The sequence below is a fragment of the Delphinapterus leucas genome, chromosome 11 (assembly GCF_059928025.1).
Source record: "Delphinapterus leucas isolate spDelLeu-1000000601 "Yukka" chromosome 11, BTC_Dleu_Yukka2, whole genome shotgun sequence".
Classification (NCBI taxonomy): Eukaryota; Metazoa; Chordata; class Mammalia; order Artiodactyla; family Monodontidae; genus Delphinapterus; species Delphinapterus leucas.
Window position 1 is genome coordinate 72,357,307 of NC_143139.1, and position 10,392 is coordinate 72,367,698.

A 10,392-nucleotide genomic window follows, 5' to 3' on the forward strand; every position below is an offset into this window, starting at 1 on the left:
GCCAATGCCATCCACGTCTGTCCCAAGAGGAAAGATCAAAATCTAGTAGGAAAAGATCATACTCTAACTCATTTCACTTTTGCTGATTCCACTGATGTCTGCCTTCACAGCTTTCTTTTTATTTTTTTCACTACTAAAACAGTTCTACACTCCTCTTTTGATCAACGATTAATTCCTTCCATAATACCTTACCAAGAGTTAGGTCTATAAAATGTAAAAGGGTTGGGAGAACACTCAAGATCAGTACACCTGTACAGGTTCAGCGGTGCTAAACACTGGAAAGTGAATAATCTATGCAGAGCAACTTTTTTCAAGCATTTAAAACTACAACAGCTTACGTGCCAAATCTATATAAATCATTAATTGCTTAAATGTTTGAAATTATGACTCCATGTACTACATGAGCATTCAACAGAAATGATAAAGTCAGGTACAGGCTTTCCTGCCTTGACCTAAGGAAGGCAGAAGAATAACCACATTGCTATGCTTTAAACTTTAACAAAGACCATATATCTACACATCTTCCTGATGCCTACAGTTATCATGCACCAAGTCATGGGCCAAGAGTTCACTCTCAATGCATGAAGAAGAACTCTCTCAGAAAATCAGAACCTGCAGCAAACAGACATTTAAAAACTTGACTCCAAGAGTACTCCTATCGGTAAGCAGTAAGTACAAGGGTATCATACTGTAAATTTTAGACCATAATATATGCTTCAAATTATGGCATTTTACATCATGCAATATGCTAATGGATTACAGATACAACAAGCACATCTTAAGAACATCAATGTTGATGAAAGGAAAAGATGTCATGAGCTAAAAGAAAAGTGAAACTGGTCATTTTAAGACAAATTTTAGCTACTGTAATTTGTCTAAAATGGACAAATTACTACACCGCAGTTAAGAAATGGAAATGACTTCGTACGGAGAAGCTAAATTCTATTGTCCTAGTAACAGTCTATGAAATGCGGCTGCCCTCCAGAAGTAAAACAGGTTGTCCTATGAATCCATCTGAGCAAAGCTAAAATTTCAAAGGTAAAAAGTCTTTAGAAATTCTCCAAGAAAAATTCCTCCACTTTATCCACTTTACCTTCACGCAAGCTACACAATGTCTAAGTCCTAAATCAATCTGCCAGAAAAATACTGATTGAACGTTTATGGGATAAAACTCTACATATCCTCAATAACTCATGTTCTTATCTGAATGAAATTACTAAGACAAAAAGGATATATAATAGATGGGAACTGTATGACCCAGACTACAAATGTACAGCAATTCAGACAAGAAAGTTAATGAGTGATGACTGCAAAAGGTAGATGAATGCTGAGTTTTGAAGAATGGGAACATTTAGACAGACAAGATCAAGGGTCCCATCAAGTGACAGGAAAATCATAATGATGTCACAGCAAAAGGAATGAGAAGAGTGTACGCAGGAGACTGCCAGACATGACTGTCCCGCAGTGGGGAGTCAGCAGTATAGTACTGCAGCTCTGCTCTCAACTCCAGAAACTTGATTCACATTGCGAACACCACCCCCCAGAGGTGTGCAGTGGTGATCCTGGTTAAGTAATACAGAAAAGCAACAAGTGGGTGCTCCACTAAAAGGGATTCTGTGAAACAAGGGAGCTTTTAAAACACTAAACACATTGAGATAGATTCAGTCCATTATTACCATAGCAAAATATGGGAGAAGTCCCAAATGGGAAACTGCATAAAACTAGCCTATCTCGGATTTGGGTTTTGCCCCTCTCCCTCCATAAAACTCCTATTAATATTTCTTAGAATTGGTGTTCTAAAATGCACTTTAGAATGCTGAGCTATTTTATAAAAGGTCTTCAGAGTCAAGCTGCATCTTGATAAAAGAGAAAAATGAGGAACCACTGAGCGTTTTAGTCAAGAAACGACAGCAGCAAAACTACTTAAAAACAAGAAAATTCTGGCACAAATATCAAAGGTAGATTAGAGCAGCAGATCTGAGAATTTTGAGAGTAAAAGATTGCTTAGAATCCTTCTGGGAGCAAACCAACTCACTGAGTTAATACAATGAACAATAAATCCACATTGTTAATAATCAAGTTATTTAAAAAGCATCTTTTAAACAGACAAATCCTTTTTTATGATCTACTTTTCAGAACACACAACTTTTAGTCCTAAATTTGTCAAGTCTTTATAATAGTCATACCAGTTTACAGTTAAGGAGTATCATCTCAGATTTCACAATGTAAGCAAGCACTGGTCCATTCAAAACTATCCTTGTTTTTTCCTCCAGAGGCCGAAGTGACAAAAATATTAATACAAATCCAGGTATCCTGGATTTTGCGACACCACATTGTTGAAAGTTATTGTACTTAGAAATACCAAATAATATTCCTACCAAAGAGGTAACTAAAAACACTGCATACTGTTTAGAATAATTAACAAAGTTATTTAGGAAAATTTTAATGAAAAATAGCTTTAAAAGAATATGGTGGCAAGAGGGAAGAGATATGGGAACATATGTATATGTATAACTGATTCACTTTGTTATAAAGCAGAAACTAACACACCATTGTAAAGCAATTATACCCCAATAAAGATGTTAAAAAAAAAAAGAATATGGTGAAAGGTTTACCATAGTTTATCTGTATCTCTCTACCAGAAATCTTTATGAGCTTAGATTTCCACAACCATTAGTAAATTATAACCCATGATTCCTAAATATATTCTAAAGCGCAGCGAACAAGCCTAAGGTTTTGTAACAAATGATCAAAAAAGTGTTCAGCACAGTCTTGAGATGGACCTGTTTTGAAATTAATTTCATTATAAAATCTATTTTAAAAACAGATGCAGGCTACTTACTATAGTGTCATGTATGAAGCAAAAACAATTGCATTTTAAATCTGGTCTTAAACAGAAAGTAATCCATATAGGGTAGATAAAATGGTTAAAGTCAGATCAGTTTACATCAAATGGCTCTTACAGTAGACTGATGAACTATATAATCTGTTCTTTAACATTAAGTAAAACAGCAGTAACTTTTGTTTTCATGCACAGAATGGTAAATTATCAATTAGTCCTATTAATATTCTTGAAAGATCATTAAGGACTAACCTGCTGTTTCTGAAGGAACAGCTACTTGTTAACTGAAATTAATAAGGACCACTACTTATCCACCAATTTATGTCCTTTTAGTTTGAAGGAACATCCAAAGTCTTTCCTTCTAACATAAAATAAGAGCTAGACTAAAGCATATCATATGTATATAAATATACAGTACTGTACTGACACAGCATGCATTATTTTTACATAAGCCCCCATGTTCAGGTCATTTGGAATGGCAGACGCTGGGGCATGAAAACAAACAGAAGAACATTTTCCATCTAGGACTTTCACAGTGCTTAATAAATAAGTAACTCAATAACCATAGATGGATCTTCTGCAAGAAGACAGTGCACACAGATAAAAAAATATTTTCAATTTACCAGTCTTACAATTGTCACAAAAACCACCAAGTCCACAAATCAAACTTGGCTACAATAGTCAAAACTACTTGAAAGCACTATGCTCACAGTCAAATAAATCAATGATGTCTTTCTAATTTATAAAGGCATTTCAACTACGTAATATAATTTTAAGCGAAATGCAAACTCAATGTGAGTGTTTCTCAAAATGCTGACTACTGGGCCCCACTCACATCTGCTGAATCAGATTTGCGGGGGCAATGCCAGGGAGTCTGCACTTTCAGTAACTCCCCCAGGTGACCCTCCTGCACACTTTCTGCAGAACCACCACCTTCCCTGTGAGCTTTATAGCAAGGTTTTGGATATCAAGAACTAAAATCTCATTTGGGACCTTTTAAAACTAAATTTCATTACATACCGAATTAATATTTCAAAAAGACTTAAGTAACAAGCTGTGGCAGAAAAAAACCAAATACATGAAAAAATGACAGCAGAAATTTTAAAACGGCCACTTTATTTTTAAGTCAAGATTTAAGACACCCCTAATCATTTCAAGGACTAACCAGTCTTTGTAAACATAATTCCTAACTTAAAAATAGTCCTATCCACAATATTAAAAATATAGTATTTCAAATATGTTCAAATTCATTTACTCAGCTGTTAAGCAAATCAGGATATGAACTGCTTATATTATACCAAATACAAGCAACGATTAAACTTATAAGTTAAACCCAAACAAATCTGTTTATATCCCACTATTAAATTAACTGTGGTCAGAACCTGATTTTCATAAACTTATATAACTTTCACAAACTTACGCAGACATGTATAATGGAAAGAGCAATGAAGCAAAAACTAGAAGGCATCTAGAATCCAGTTCTGGCTAATCTAGCTGCTGGCTATATTATATGACCTTAGGGCCTAGAGAAATCATTTTACCTACCTAAAAAACAAGGAAGGTACAGCTATCTACTAATTTCACAGATTTATTGTGAGAATCAAAAGGGATACTATGTAATACACTCTGAAATACTGTAAAGCATGTCATAAATCAAAGGCGTTATCATTAAGAGTAAAATTTGAGAGACACTATCTTTAGGTGCCTGCTGTAAAACAGACTATTACAGAAACAATAAACATAAAAATTGACCTTTCAGATTCAACTAGATGTTGTACATTATTGTATATATCCTATAAATTATAAATATAAAACATAAGAATTTAATAGTCATCTGTCTTATGCCCCCATTTATAATAGATATATTTCTTGTGTAAAAACAGAAATGAAATTACATGCACCATGAATTGATAACTGTCAAAACTGGTCACTAAGTATAATATTCTACTTTCACATGCTGGACAATTTCCATAATAAAAAATTTTAACAAGACAACAATGTATATGTGTGTGTGTATAAAATATCTGTAAAAGCTAAAAACCAAATCTTTTAAAGTTTTTTTTTTGAAAATTATCCCCATACCTATTGTATCATTTTCCTTCAATGTTACCTTAGAGTCTATACATTCCAAAATAAGCTGCTCTCACGTACCCTTCTATATATATCATGACACCTATTAGAAAATAACTATTCCTCTCCAACGGAGTGAGTAAATACTCTTACCCAAGCTGCAAAAACTTAATTTTCTGCTCCCTGATCCTTACTCCTTTAATTTTCTCATTCATTACAAAATTCCAGAAGTAAAAAGTGAAATGACCAGTTTCAACTGCAGGTCTGTGTAAAAACATAAGAAAAAAAAAGGGGGCAAATACACTTTTTTGTTAGTACTGCAAAAGACCACCAATAGTTGTAATTGGCCGTTCCTCTTAAAACCTGTTGACCCATACAACTCAATTCACATGGTAAGAGAATGCTGCACCCAAAATTAAGTTAACATATCTGTCAGACAAAGGAAATTGGTAAATTTAACCCCCAAATCAAGGATTCTATCAAGATATGCATAACAATGTATAATTACTCTGCATACATCAACGTAATTGCTCAAATGACGTCCTTTAACCTGGGGCCATATTCCAGACTGAAAAGCATAAACTACCTTTCATCACAAGCAGATTTTTTAACTTAATAAAACTATTTGTAGCTCAACAGCTTATGCTTTACAGTAGTCTATGAAGAAACTACAAGTGGTGAATTAAAAATTAAATGCAGATAGAAATGGTAACGATCTTGGGGTTTGCAATTAAAACTATATTTAGTAATATCCACACATTTATTTATTCATTACTTGAAAGCTGAATCTTTTTTTATGTTACATCTGCAGTCACAATCATCAGAAGATATCCTGTGTCTGAAGAGATGGTGTACCTCATGTTTTTGATTTGTGAGGGAGGGGGACAGAAGGGACCAAGTGGTCAGGGAAGGAAATCTCACCCATTTAGCTGTCACTACAGCACATGTTTTCTAAGCATTAAAAACTCCATTCATTTTTATATAAGATATTGATACATTTGACAAGAGCCATGCACAGAAGCCACTTTTTCCAATATAGTCTTCAATAACTTTGAGGGTAAGTACTCCTGCTGGAAGTCCTCATTTGTATCATTTAAAAACAATTAATTGTAAAATCTGCAGTCAAACCATAAAAGGCAAGCTGTTGGAAGATGAAAAACAAAAAAAAATTACTATACCTTATTCAAACAAGGTTAATAATTTTGCATGTTTACTTTAGAATCTCTTTATAGCACAGAAGCTAAAAAAATTTATAAAACCACTATCATGCTGGTGGGTACCCTTATTTGGTGGCAACGGCTAGTTTTAAATATCTATTTACAATGAAGCTATTACTTTCCTTATTTCTTTTCTTAAGTAGATCCAGACTATTATTGACCCTATTATTTTATCATAAGCACAAATCAAATCTAGTTTCTCACTTCATCTCAGAGTTCTACACTAAATCCCAAGCTTCAATTAAAAAACCATGATTTCCCATACAGTTGCAGAAACACCCCTAAAAGAGTGAGGAATTGCAGAATACGGGAAAATGAAGACAATTTCACCTTACACATCTAAATGGGGATGCCAGTAATGACAACTGCCAACAAAAATCAAGAGGGTGTTCTCTGAATTTTCACCATTTTAATAAAAGAAAATGCTGAAATTTTAAATTAAAGGTGGCGCTCTGTCCTCAACTCACCCGATTGTGACTCACTTTTGCAGACTATATGGTAGGAAATAACTTACTTTTCTAAGATCTTTGCAGTTACACCCAAGCCAAAATCAGGACAGAGATCCACCCTTAATTACAGCAATTCATGCAAAGCACAGAAACTAAAACGGCCCCCTGAAATCATGGCTAAAGAAGCCCATTTCATATACTAGTTCTCAAAGTCTCCCTTTAAGGAATATGTTCCTATTTACTTCAAATTTGAACTCGCCAGGACAAAAAAGAAAAAAGAGGGGGAGGGGGACCCAGATGAAACGCTCAAGTACAAAAAGCAGATTCTCCTCCAATCCCTCTAATTCCCCCAATCCGCCTCTGCCACACACAAGGACAGGGAGTCTGGGGAAGGCTGGCAGCAGGACAAGCGGTGAAGGCCCTTCATTCACTCACGTGGGCCACTATCCAAAGGGTTACACACCCTCTGCCCGAGGAGAGCCTCATACAAAGCATATCCTTACAAGTACTTTTATTATAAAATACACCCACGCTGAACAAGAGCTTTATTTTAAAATAAGACTGTCCTCAGGTGGGGGGAGGTGAAACACAACAAAGGCTTCCATGTTGAAAGGCAGACAGTCCAGATATAAGCATATACCTACAGGCGTATGAAAAAAAATCCATATAACTAATTTATCATGAACAGCAATCGATACCAACAGAAGCCATTAGATTATTAATAAACCCAGAAAGGTGGCGTGCATAGCGGCCAAAGGTGGCTGCCTGCTGCGCTCTAACCCCAGGAAAGGCAAAATTACGCGTGCAGAGGAGGGTCGAGCCCTCCGCAGGTTTAAAGATCCCCTGAGCACCTCTTGCCCTACCCTCCGCGCCAAGCACCAATGCACCGCACAGGATTCGAGCACTCCCAGCGCTGCGAGTCCGGCAGAAAACTGGTGAATGAAATGCGCACAGACACCAACCTGGCCAGTGACCGCGGCGCAGAACCAGGGGTCGCTAACTAGCTAAGCCACAGGATTCTCCAGCAGGATGGAATAAAGGGAGTACACCCCCCCCGCCCAACCTCCGCAACTGGAATGCGGCTCTTACTGACCCTTCCAAAAAGGGGGTGGAGGACGCAGGATTTTTTTCTTTCTTTCTTTTAAACTAAGTCTAAGAACGCGAATCGGAAGCAACCGAGAACATCCTGGGGGGCCAGACAACAGACACCGGGATAAAGGCGAGACTGTTCTCCAACTCCCGGGGAATCGCCATCCGGTGTGACACGCATCAATCAACTAGCCCCAGCCGGGGGCCGACCCCGGCCCCGCTCTCCGCCCGCGGAGCGCCAGTGGGGCTGAAGCCGGGGATTAGAGGGGTGACCCTCCCGGGGCGCGGGGAAAGAGTGCCGGGCACCGTTGCCCTCAAGGTCACCAGGCGCTGGAGCGGGGGCGGCCGGCCGCAAGATGGGCTATAGCGCGGCGGAGGCGGCTCAGAGAAGTGAAGAGCTGCGGGGTTAGACACGAAGTCCCACCGAGCCCCGTCCCTGGAGCCCTGGGCGGGGACTCCCGGCCGGACCCGGCGCTGAGGCGCACGCCAAGGAAGCCGCTCACCTTTACGATCTGCCGGGGCGGGCGCGGCGGGAGACAACCTGCGAGGGGGCGCCGGAACGCCCCCGCCAACTTCTCCCGAATCCGCGCAGTCCACGGAGCACCCAGCTGTCAGGAGCCCCGCCGCGACGCCCCCACCTACGTGTTCCGCCAGGCTTCCCCCGCAGGTGACCTGTCCCGCCGCCCCCGCCGCGGACGGGCGGCGGCCGCCACTCACCTCGCCAAGCAGCAGGAACCATTTTCCGAAGGGGAAAGGAAGGGGAGGCTGCAGGAGGGTCGGGGGGAGGGGGCGGTGAGGACAGCGGGAAACGCAGAGAACGGGGGCTCGGTCCTCAGTCCGTCCGCAGGCGGCTCGCAGGACTCAGAGCGCCAGGCGGAGGTTCGGCTGCACCTCGAGGATGAGGTGGCCACGGAGCCGAGAGGTTCGGCTTCCACCAGCCGGGGCTCCCTACTCACGCTGCACTGCGAGGAGGCGGCGGCGCCGGCGGCGGAGGAGGAGGCGGCGCCCGGCCGGCCCCCGCCCAGAGCCCGGCAGCCGCCGAGTGGCCGCCCGCGTCCCCGCAGGACCGCCTCCTGGGCTCCGCAGAGCCGCACACAGGGCGCGCCGCGCTCGGCACGGGCAGCTCTGCCGGCCTCACGCCGCCGTCCGCAAAGGCAGCGGCGGGCGGAGTGCAGCCCCCTCCGGGAGCACCGCAGCCCGACCCGCTCGGGGCGGGGCCCGCGGCCCCCGGAGAGCGGACAGCGGAGCACGAGGGGGCTACGCGAAGCTTCGGGCAGGGACGCCGCTTGCACCGGGTGGCCCGCAAGATTGCAGGGGGAGGCAAGGGGAGGTGAACACTCACCCGTTCCGGTCTGGCGCTCCCTTCTCTCCACACCCTCTCGCCTCCCGCTCCACGCTGGCGGCGCAGCTGCTGCCACTGCCGCCGCCGCCGCCGCCGCCGCCGCCGAAGCTCGCGTTGCCGCCGCTGCCGCCTTGGCTAGGCGCGGTCACGTGACGCGGCCCGCGGGGAGCCTGGGGGCGGGCAGGCGCGCGCGCGGGAGGAAGCGCGACTCGGACGGAGACTGGGAGCTGAGCGGAGCCGAGAGGGCGTTTAAGGGGAGGACCCGGAGAGCGCGCCCCCGGCTGGCGAGCGCGCACCCGATGATTAGCACTTGCCGCGCGGTGGGGAAAGGGAGGCCGGAGTGAGGGGCGGGGGACTCGTGCCTCCACGCGCCCCTCCCTCTCTTCCTCCGCTGAGCGCCTCGGCCGGCCGCTGCCCCCGCCCCCTCCTGTTCGCCCCTTTCCTCCTGTCGCTGCCAGCGATTGGCTGAAAGGCTCTGACGTCCTTGTTTCCATGACGTATCGGGGCGGGGGGCGGAGGGGGAGGAGGGGGTGGGTCGGACAAGCGGGGCGGTGACGCCGTCAGTCACAGCTGCTGTTTCCGAGCGGGTCCGGGCGGCTCCCGCAACTGTGGAGGCAGGAGAGCGATGTCTGCCGCAGGCTGACTTGGGTGCCCTTTACTTGGGGTCCCGCCCGAGGCAACCCCGGGTCTGCGCTCCTCCGAGCCCGGGAGCCGGGCTGGCGGGCGGGCTAGGGCGAGCCCTCCAGGCGATGACCGGTTAACGCAGACCCCCGCGTCCGCGGACATTTGAGCGGCTTCTCGCCACGTCTCTGCTCCACTCCGTACCGGACTCGGTTCCTGTCCCGGGCCGTGACGCACGCGCCAGACGACAAAAGTGCCGCCTAGCTCGCTCCCTCCTTGGAGGAGAACAGCCCACACCCCCCACGGGCGAGGGGCGCTCCATCTCTGTTTCTGCCGGTCGGGCCCGTAGACTCCGGGGATACCCGCTGCAGCGCCCAAAGAGTTAACGCAGGCGTTCGGCCGGTGTGAACAGGCCCATCAGGATCTGCGCTCAGAATCCCCGTGTCTTCCTTTGGGGTTTGCGTTTTCTACCTATGCCAAGCCTTTGGCTCTTCAGTTCACTTGTAGCATCTCGGGGGGGAGGGATTGAGATGCTGAAAGGTAACATGCTTTGCCACAACCTTCAAGAGATTTTGCAAGTTAATAAAAAAGAAACCACCGTAGTGACATTTTCAGAAATAAAACGGGTTTTCTTTCCTACACACACATACACACGTGTTCAAAGATTTGTGTCTTACCAAAGACATCGTGCTCCATCTTCGTCTAATCGCCTGTTTGAACTGTCGCCGCTGCTTTAGAGAACTTGTCCGTGTTATTTTCAAT

The 10,392-nt window shown here is 44.4% G+C and overlaps 1 protein-coding gene across 4 annotated transcripts in view; it reads right to left on the reverse strand.

Moving 5' to 3' along the window:
• The window catches only part of ATP2B1 (ATPase plasma membrane Ca2+ transporting 1), a 131,745-nt gene extending 122,969 nt beyond the window's left edge, over positions 1 to 8,776 (reverse strand). Inside the window, exon 1 of one of the 4 annotated variants that reach the window (XM_089921114.1) lies at positions 8,385 to 8,776. The gene's annotated coding sequence lies outside the window, so the exon portion shown is untranslated. Of the gene's footprint in view, positions 1 to 5,833; positions 7,556 to 8,384 lie in introns of those variants that run through there. The other 3 variants (XM_022552450.3, XM_089921115.1, XM_022552451.3) reach the window with 3 other exon arrangements.
• Between the last annotated feature and the right edge of the window lie 1,616 nt (positions 8,777 to 10,392).